At 46.6% G+C, this 10,677-nt stretch overlaps 1 non-coding gene across 1 annotated transcript; it reads right to left on the minus strand.

The window, feature by feature from the left end:
* Nucleotides 1-10,190: 10,190 nt before the first annotated feature.
* LOC147733384 (5.8S ribosomal RNA) lies at nt 10,191-10,344 on the minus strand. The gene has a single exon (XR_015308971.1). It is a non-coding gene; the product is annotated as a 5.8S ribosomal RNA (ribosomal RNA).
* Between the last annotated feature and the right edge of the window lie 333 nt (nt 10,345-10,677).

Genomic DNA, 10,677 nt, shown 5'->3' on the forward strand with positions numbered 1-10,677 from the left:
CTTCTTTTTGGGTCACTAAATATGACCCCAGTTTCTGTACGGAAACAAACGCGTAGTCAGCTCCCTAGTTCCGAGGAGCGGACAGTGTTAGATCTCCTTGCTCGTATATGGGTTTTGAATGCAAGCGGTTGTGGATGTTTTCCTACAGTGGGAAGCACCAAAACAAAGGTATGTTTTTGATGTTATGTGTACTTTCCTCCATGAAGAATGGGACGATACTAAATTGGGTCCGATTCCATCGGAGTTACTTAATGTTCAGTCCGACTTTGCTAAAGGGACGATAGTGGGTCCCGATGTTGAGGAAGCAGTAGAGACACTTCTTGGGTTTAGGTGTAGACTTCCTTCTCAGTTGTTGTTTGAACCTGATCCTTCTGTTAGGAGAAAAGTGAAGCAATATCCAATGAGAGAAGTTCCTCCGGTATGGAGAGAGGCAGTTTTGGCTGATGCCACTCAAGGTATTGCGGCTGCACCGGCTCATTTTCAGCGAGTGTGGGTACATGTTCCTTGGAAGAGAGCTGAGGTCCTGGCTCTTAAGCAGACTTTGCCTGACCCCCGTAAAAATCCTGCAGGTTATTCTAAAGAGTTGTCCCAGACAGTTGATGCGTGTGTGATGAATTTAGCTGATATAGATATGTTGTTGGGGAATGTAGTCCCTCAACCTTTGTGGGTGAAGATCCGTCACGAGGATCATGCAGTTGAGTTGGGAGATACGTGGGTTAATATTGTTGCAGCAGATGGTCGTCAAGGTGGAGGGGCCAAACCTGAGCCTTTACTTACAGATCTCCCTGGTAAGATTATTGCTTTAATGAAGACTTTGATGCCTCCTATGTGAGTGAATTGGGATAAGTTAGCAGCATGCAAGCAGAAGAAAGACAAGAGTGTGTCTGATTTCTTCACTAGGTTTGAAGAAACATTCATCGATCATAGTGGTCAGGATATGAGTACGGAAGGTGGCCAAAGGTTGTTTGTGGATAAGTTTGTCTATAATTTGCTCTCCGAGCTTTGTAATAAGTTGAAGGACTCTGAGAGTTCATGGGCTGTTTCTTCTTCGGCCCAGATATTGACTACTGCACAATATTACGAGAATAGAGAGAAAGATGAGAAAGATAAAGCAGAGAAAAAGACAAAAGAATTGAAGACGAAGGTTCTTTTGCAGCAGGCGTATACGCCTCGCCCTGATCAGCGTCAGGTCCAGCAACCTTCCCAATTTCAGCAACCCCCACAGTTTCAGAGATTGTTGCAGAAGCCCGAGTCTTTTCCTCAGCGAATCCCGGTAGGCCCTAATCAGTGCACTTATTGTAAGGAAGAAGGCCACTTCAAGCATAGTTGCCCGATTCTGCTACAACGTGCGAATGGTACGTCTGGTGTGAGAGGTCGTGGTGTCCAGCAAGTGCCTAGGGGTAGAGGACGTGGTGTGTTCCCCCAGAATGGATGTTCCTTTCCCCCACAGAATTCTATGAATTGTTTTGATCAACAGAATGCTTCGGCTGGTCAGTCGGCTCAATATTATGCTGATGATTATTATGTTGAAAGTGAGAATGCTGGTTTTAATTATAGCTAGGACAGCCATAGACAAAGAGAGGGAGTAGTGTCAGTTCCAGTAGACCAGAGTGGACCTTATGTTGAAGTGATTACATCAGGTGTGTCAGAACCTTTTCTTTTGGATACTGGTGCGGCAAAGAGTTCTATCATGCACTCTAAAGTCCCTGGCGCACCTTTATCTGGCTTGACAAATGCTTCGGTAGGATTTTCTGGCGCCCCAGTTCGTAACCCGGTTTCTTGTCCCTTGTCTCTTTCTGTTGGGCCTTGTGAATTGGAAGTACCTCAAATTCTAACAACAGGTTGTGGTGAGAATCTGTTGGGTTTGGACTTGTTGAAAAAATTGCATGCAACATTGTATTGTTCTCCTTCGGGAGTACATCTTACGTTGGGTAAGAAAGTGATTTCTCCGATGTATTTGTCTAAAGATCGGCTTCCACTGGAATTGCGTTCTCTCTCTGATACTCTCTGGGCTACGGGTGCAAATGATGTTGGCCTTTTGCAGATTCCACCATACGTTGTTACCCTCAAGGCGAATGCTAAGTTCTCTCGCATTCAACAATACCGAATCTCTAGTGATGGTGAAAGAGCTCTTTTAGCGATTATCTATGATTTGGTTGAGAAAGATGTGATTGAAGAAACAAGAGGTAATGTGTGTAACAGTCCTGTTTTGCCTGTTCCTAAACGTGCTCACTCTTCTCAGCCACCTGTGTATCAGTTTGTGATCGACCTTCGAGGGGTCAATAAGATTGTTGTCCCACAGTTTCCTGTTGTCCCGGACATTACTGCCTTACTGACTATGATCCCTGCTTCAGCTGCTTGGTTTTCTGTTATTGATCTGAAGAATGCTTTCTTTAGTATTCCTATTGCTGAAGAGAGTAGAGATATTTTTGGCTTCTCTTTAGGAGGCCGAAGCTTCCGGTTTAAACGTGCTCCTCAAGGTTATTGTGAAAGTCCATCCATCTATAGTCCGGCTTTGAAAACTCAGCTTGATTCTTTTGTTTTGCTTTCTGGTGCGACTCTTATCCAGTATGTGGATGATTTGTTGGTCGCTGCTGATTTATTTATTTATTTTCTTATATAGCGCAGGAATTCGACCCCCGAAGGGGTATCTCCGCGCTTGTGTTCTTACCATAAACCAGAGGCCAGAGGTCAGCAAACAAACAAAAAATACAAGGTTTTAGATAGTCAGGAACAAATGTGTCTTTAAAAGTTTCCTGAAAGCTCCTAGATTAGGATTTTGTCTCAGGGGAGGGGGCAGGGTGTTCCAAAGAGTTGGACCCCTATAGGAGAGTGCTCTACCACCCTGCCTTTCCCTTTTAATCCGCGGGACTTGGAGCAACAGTTGGTTCATAGAGCGCAAAGAGCGACCTGGCTCGTAAGGTTTGAATTTTTCGGTCAGGTATTTTGGACCAGTACCGAACAGGCATTTGTGGATTATGCAACAAATTTTGAACTTAACCCGCTGGCGAATGGGCAGCCAGTGAAGTTTGTTCAAAAGAGGGCGTGAAGGGGATCTAGCTGGGACATTAAGAACTAGTCTTGCTGCCGTATTCTGGGCTACCTGTAATCGGCCAAGTTGTTCCTCGTTGGCAGAAAGAAGGAGCCTGTTGCAGTAATCTAGCCTGCTAATCACAAGCGTTTGAACCAGTGTTTTCCTGTAGCTATCTGCTAGGTACAGAAATACACGCCTCAATAGCCCAATTACCCTAAAACAAGATCCAGTGACTTGAGTTACGTGATCTTTTAGAAGCAGATCGAGGCGTACACCAAGGTTTTTTACTACCTGCTTGGGGCAGGGAACAGGCCCTAGTTCCGACGGCCACCAATCAGGTGACCAAAGGAGAGAGGCTTATCCGAAGACCATGACCTCCGTCTAACCCACATTATATTGTAGGCAATTGGAGGCCATCCAATCGGCTATAGCTCTCATTCCTGCAGCAAACGTGTGTTTAACTGCTGGTGTCAGGGTCTGGAAAGGAAAAAGAAGCTGGGTGTCGTCAGCATACGATATGGGTGCAAACCCATATTCTCTCATAATGTCGGCCAAGGGGGCCACATACACGTTGAAATGATGATGATGAAGGGACTTGTAAAGAAGTTACTCTTTCTTTGTTACAGCATTTGTCTGACCTCCATCATAAAGTGTCACTTTCGAAGTTGCAATATTGCTACCAAGAAGTGACCTACTTAGGTCATCTCTTGTCGAAGGAGGGAAGACGATTGACCCCAGAACTTATACAAGCGATTGCGCAAATGACTGTACCATCCACACAGAGAGAAGTGCGTGCTTTCTTGGGTATCACCTCGTATTGTAGACAGTGGATTCCGAATTTTTCTTTGTTGGCGAAACCTCTGTTGGCACTTACTCTTATGGATACACCGAATCCTCTTCCTTGGTCTGACGAATGTCAGAGAAGTTTTTCTGAATTGCGTGATGCGTTGTGTTCTGCTCCGGTGTTGGGTACCCCCGACTACAGTAAGCCTTTTACGCTTTACGTGCACGAGAGAGAAGGATGTGCGTTGTCAGTGTTGACACAACAATTTGGAGACAAGCAACGCCCATGTGCGTATTTTTCAGCTACTTTAGATCCAGTAGCTAAAGCATTGACGAGTTGTCTGAGAGCTACAGCGGCTGTTTCTATCCGACAGTCTGCTGGTCTTGTATTGGATAATACGTTGATTGTGATGGTCCCACATGCAGTGGATACCCTATTGAATAAAACGAAGACTCAACATCTTACAAGTGCGCGTTTGCCAGGTTATGAGTTGACGCTTTTGGCTAGTCATGTGCATATAAAGCGGTGCAATACATTGAATCCAGCTACGTTGTTGCCGATTTCTGTAGAGACAGATGCTCAGGAACATCATGATTGTTTTCTCCGGACAGAGGAGGAAACGAAAGGTAGAATTGATCTGAAAGATACTCCTCTTTCGAATTCTGATGGTACCTTATGGTTAGATGGTTCATGCTTTAAGCTTCCGAATGGCGATGCGACTGCAGCGTATGCGGTTACGACTTTGCATACGATTGTTGGAACTGAACGTATTCCACAGAATTCAGCTCAAGCAGCAGAGTTGATTGCACTGACGAGAGCATGTGTGTTGTTGAAAGGAAAGAGAGTGACTGTATACAGATAGCCAATATGCGTTTGGTGTTGCTCATAGTTTTGGACGTTTGTGGAGAGAGAGAGGATTTCTTACTTCCCATGGTACGAAGATTCAGCATGGACAATTGGTGAATAAACTTCTTGAGTCACTTACTTTGCCGATACAAGTTGAGATTGTGAAATGCAGTGCACATAAGAAGGTTACGGATGATGTTGGTCGTGGTAATGCGTTTGCGGATGAAGTAGCGAGAGAAACGGCGAAAGATGTGACGAGTTGAATGTATGTTGCAGGCCCTGCTAGATGGGTTCCGGAAAGAGGAATGTGCGAAGACACAACAGAGATTGTGAAATCGATTCAGGCTGAAGCTACTGAGAAAGAATTGAGTGTGTGGAGAGAGACTACGGAATGTTGGATTCGACTGGCTGTTGGATTGAGTTGTCAGAACACCAGCGATGGTTGTTGCCTGATGCGTATGTGCTTCCGGTGGTTACGATGGCACATGGATTGACACACATCAGTTCAAAAGGGATATGTAAGTTGTTGGCTCCAGTATGGCAGAATGCTGGACTTCCTAAATGTGCTGAGAATCTGGTGAAAAATTGCATGATTTGTTTGATGCATAATCCTGGCAAGGGAACCCCAACTCCAGCAGGTCATTTTGCTCCTCCAACGTATCCGTTTGAGGTTCTACAGTTGGACTTTATTCATATGGAGAGATGCAACAACCTAAAGTATGTCCTTGTGGCTGTTTGCGCCTTTTCAAGATGGATAGAGGCTTACCCCTTAAGGATAATACTGCCTTATCTACAGCCAAGGTTTTGTTGAAGGAGGTTTTCCCTAGGTATGGATTGCCAAGAATGGTATGGAGTGACAACGGAAGTGAATTTGTGGGTCAGGTTATGAAGAAAGTGTGTGCAGGTTTGGGAATAAGGCAGAAATTTCATGCTGCGAATCACCCCCAGTCAGCTGGTTTGGTTGAATGCTACAATGGCACCCTTAAGCTTAAATTGTCTAAGATACAAGCGAGCTCTGGTCTGATGCTTTGTCGTTGGCACTTTTGTCCACAAGAACGACGGTACATTCTCGGTTTGGACTTAGCCCATACGAGATTGTCTTTGGTCGCCCAGCGAATGTTTGGGGTGTGCCGAGGCCAAACAAGTATAGCGATATCGAGTACCCTATGTTGGTTGACTATTTACATGATTTGACTGCTAAATTGCGTGTTCTTCACCAACAGGTGCACGATACCTTGCCTTCAGCTTCTGTGGATGCAGGCCACTCGATTCAACCTGGGGATTGGGTGCTAATACAGAACTTCCAAAGGACGAAGAACGAGCCGAGGTGGAATGGTCCTTTCCAGGTCCTGTTGATGACTCGAACGGCTGTCAAAGTTTTTGGCAAGAAGAACTGGATGCATGCCACCCACTCCAAAAAAAAACTTCACTTCCCCTGGCATATGACCGATGGACTAAAGATGGTATTGTTGATTCAGAAAACGAGAGAGTTGTGGAGTTTGTGCCCTTTAGTGATGCGCATTTGAAATGGACTCAGTCGGAACATGCGGACGATGAAGTTTTACAAGAAGCTGTGCCTCCGCATATGAGACTCGACACTACGTATCCAGAGACACTTTTTCAGGATCAGACTGTGTCTGGTATAGAACGGTATAATCTGCGAACCAAAATGGACAAATAAAGATCACGTATTTTTTGGTGAACTATACTCTATCAGACAAAAGACTTTTTTGTCTTTTTCTTTTTCGAACCACCATCCGGGTTCAGCTGCAGGGTCACGGTATAAGTTCTTAAGGGGTGACCCGTGTATTGACACAAGGTCTGCGGTTCTAGGACGTCTAGGACGCCTGGACGCACACTTAAGTGAAGAGTGAAAATTGCAGTGAGCAGCACGTTAGAGGATGGAGTCTTTTGTAATGGATAGAGTTGTTGAGAAAATGAATTTTAAGATGAGATTGTGTACATTGGTTTGTAACAAATGTTTTAATATATTGTGTTATTTTGTGTTACTAAGTATCACATTGGCATGTGTGGGTTGGATTGTATATGCTACACCATTGATTTCTGCACCCACTATCCAACCTATGCTTTCTTCTACTACTGTTTCTTTGCACCAATTCTATACGTTGCCTGAACATGAACAGACAAGAAGATCAGAAATTGTTAACAACTCATTTGTACAGTTCTTGCATCAGCATCAGTTGGTAGTCAATACTACAAATTGCTGGGTATGTGGTCTTATGCCTTATATGACAGATAGAGGTATGCCATATCTGGTTTTGCCTTTTTCTTCCAATGGGTCTGTATGGGCTTTTCAGACTATGTTTTTCTATGCGAATGAGGTATATCCTTTGTGTTCCATGAGAGACAACCCGAGCAATAGTGCTTTGATAAAGGGAATAGTAGATATGATCCGAGATATTGATGCATACAATGCTATCCCTAAGGATGAGGCATAGGCATATGTTGGTTGGAATGTCACTGGATATAGCACTAGTTTGACAGAGAAGGAGAGACGAAAGAGGTCTCCCCCGATTTGGATCGTAACCATCGAGGTCACTTTTGTTTACAAGGTAATGGTCGGAATCCAAGAGCTCAGCTAGGTGAGAGTGTGTGTGCTCAAACCTATATTTATGCATCTCAGACTTCTACTCCGTTTGTGCCAGCTAAAGGTACATATTTTGTTTGTCACGATAGAGCCTACACATGGTTGCCACCTGATTTTTCAGGCACATGTTATGTGGCGTTTTTGCTTCCCCCTACATACACAGCTACTACGGATTATCACAGAACAAGATATGTTAGAGGTGTCTTCGATCAGGAAGATACCGCAGAACAGGAAGTAGGAGATTTTTTCAAGGGTTTCCTACCCTTTTGGGGTCCTATGGCCAATAGCAGACACATACGACAGCTTACGAGAGTGGTTGAGGCCACCATAAATGAAACTGCAGGTGCCCTCAGTAATATTACAGCGGAGCTTCAAGCTGATAGTGTTATGACATTGCAGAACCGTATTGCGTTAGATGTCATACTTGCTGATCGAGGAGGGGTATGCAAATTGATCCAATCTAGTTGCTGTGTTTACATACCAGATAATGCCCCGACAGTATACCAAGCCATTTCTAGATTGCATAAGGTTTCTGAGTCTATTCATGTAGACGAAGGAAACTGGTCGTTGATTGGATGGTTTTGGGGACTGCTGTCCAAATGGGGATGGAAAGTTCTGATTTTCCTTCGTACGGCTTTAGCTATTCTCTTCTCTTGTTGTCTTTGCATCCAGTGTGCTCCCGCCGTTTGTAGTCTTTGTGCTACTACGTGTGTGCGGAGACCTGTCTAGAGAGAAGTAGGGAGTAATAGGATGATGCTCCAACAACACCTTGATGGTCTGATGAAGATAGATATAGACCTAGATTCAGATTAACGTGAGTTTAGGTTATTGCCTACGTAATGGCAAAAGGAGGGTCTGTGGTTCTGAGAAAACAGACCTTGTCACGTAAGGTTATGGTTCCGTCATGATTTTGGTGATGTCGAACCGTATTTAGTGAGTTCGGCTAATATGGAGTGAATTCGTCACGTTAGCTAGCGAGTGCATTACGTATTTGGAGATTTCGTCTCAAACAAGGGTTCCATTTTGTTTGAGTCTCCATTTTGTATTGCCATCATGCAGGCCGACGAATATGGTCGAACGAACGAAGCGGTCTGGCCTTCACGTATTGGTATACATTAACAGGGTCTTTCTTGACTCCGAGGTGAATTGCAAGGATCTGATTCCTTCACCTGAAGCTGACCTTGCCGAGTCAATTTCCCTGGTTTGATCGTTGTCTGAGATTGCCAATCACTGTTCAGGACATCGTTAACTTTTAGTCTCCTTACACATGCCTTATCTTGCTCCCTATCAGACATTGTTTCCTTTTCTATGCTCTTTATTACATGCATTGTGCCTTTCAATTATGGGTTTGTCCGGCTTGTGGAGATTGGATTTGGGACATTCCCAATTATTAACTTTGGGTTGGGACATTGCAAACTGAGCTTTTCGTCATGTGATACTTTGTTTGAGAACGTACCCTATTGGTTAAATTTTTGCGCAGTGGGTGTATGTTTCTAAATGTGAATATTGTGTATAAAAGGAGATGTCTTGCTCTACAAATTTGAGCAGTCTCCTGAAATACCCCATGCTGTGTTTCTAGGATCACTGTTACTGGCTGCAGCTAATAAACTTGGTCTCTGACGCCACCCAGAAGTATTCCGTGTCTCTGTAAACCAAGACAGGTGAATCCGAAGACTTTGGGCGTGCCCCTGGTGCCGCTGGGTTCTAAAAGCCCAGTTCTTCACTCCACACTACCGAGCCTGGCTTTTTACCCATTTAAAGTTTGAGAATAGGTCGAGATTGTTTTGGCCTCAAGACCCCCAATCATTCGCTTTACCAGATAAAACTAGGGGCTCCAAGCACCAGCTATCCTGAGGGAAACTCGGAGGGAACCATCTACTAGATGGTTAGATTAGTCTTTCACCCCTTTACCCAGGTCAGACAACCGATTTGCACGTCAGGACCGCTACGAACCTCCACCAGAGTTTCCTCTGGCTTCACCCTGCCTGGCATAGTTCACCATTTTTCAGGTCCTATCACGCATGCTCATACTCCACCTCCCCAATGGAGCGGGCGAGACAGGCTGGTGGTGCACCACAGGGTGTCGCTCAGCCATCGGCCGTGTTGAATCCACCGGGACTGCGGGGACCCCACCCGTTTACCTTTTGACGGTTTCCCCCCTCTTGAACTCTCTCTTCAAAGTTAATTTCAACTTTCCCTTACGATGCTTGTTGGCTATCGGTCTTGTGCCCATATTTAGCCTTAAATGGAGTTTACCACCCGCTTTGGGCTGCATTCCCAAGCAACCCGACTCTGAGAAGACCCGATACCGGCCTAACACCGGCCACCGGGTGAGCCTCGATCAGAAGGACTAGGGCCCCCTGAGCAACGCTGGGGAGTCGGTCTTCTGTACGCCACATTTCCTGCGCCCGCCGCCGGGCGTGGATTCGACACTGGCCTCTTCACTCGCCGTTACTGGGGGAATCATGGTTAGTTTATTTTCCTCCGCTTAGTAATATGCCTAAATTCAGCAGGTCACCACGTCTGATCTGAGGTCGCAGTCAGAAGAATAACGCCGGAGCGTCAAGAGGGTTGCCGGGAAAGCAAGGCCCCTGCCGGAGTGGGAGCCTGGTGTCCGGGCAGTGTGCACCCTCTTTCCCCAGATCGGATCTGTAGGGATTTCGCCCTCGGCGGGAAGCCGCCCGCGGAGGTGGGCACCCGAAGCGGATGCACGCGGGCAGTCGGTGGGACACCACAGAGAGCTACGTGCGGCACACAACCTGGCACCCCTGGACGGGTCCCGGGGCGGACCGTTCACCAGACCCCTTCTCGGGGCCTGGCGCGCCGGTGACCTTGTGGGGGCACGAAGGAAAGCAGAGCTAACCCTGTAACGGCCCCAACCGCGTCTCGGGAAAACCCCGGGGCGATTGACGATCGAGCGTCCCTCAGTCAGTCATAGCCCCGGGAGGAACCTGGGGCCGCAAGGTGCGTTCGAAGTATTGATGATCAATGTGTCCTGCAATTCACACTAATTCTCGCAGCTAGCTGCGTTCTTCATTGACGGGCGACACAAGTGATCCACCGACAAGAGTCATAGGCAACTTTTCTAAAACGTTCGCCCACCTGCGGGTGCAGGAGAGGTGAGCGGATGGCAACACCGTCCGTACACCGCCCGTGCCGCAGGACGGCCCAGGCGCCTCGTTCAAGGCTTCCCCTCTGGGAGTCAGGCTGCACCGTTGGGAAAAAAAAAACAATGCCAGGCGCTCGGCCCGGGAGTCCCACCCACCCGTGGGCAAGGAAGGATCGGGGCTCCCAGTGAAATGGGAGCAGGCAGCCCCACAGCCGCCGGTCCCTCCCGGAGTAACCAGGAGGGACCGCGCGAGCCATCAAACCCCTCGGCCCGGCCTCAAGGGACCAGGTAGAACC

This window comes from Lissotriton vulgaris, chromosome 2_1, assembly GCF_964263255.1.
Source record: "Lissotriton vulgaris chromosome 2_1, aLisVul1.2, whole genome shotgun sequence".
Taxonomy (NCBI): Eukaryota; Metazoa; Chordata; class Amphibia; order Caudata; family Salamandridae; genus Lissotriton; species Lissotriton vulgaris.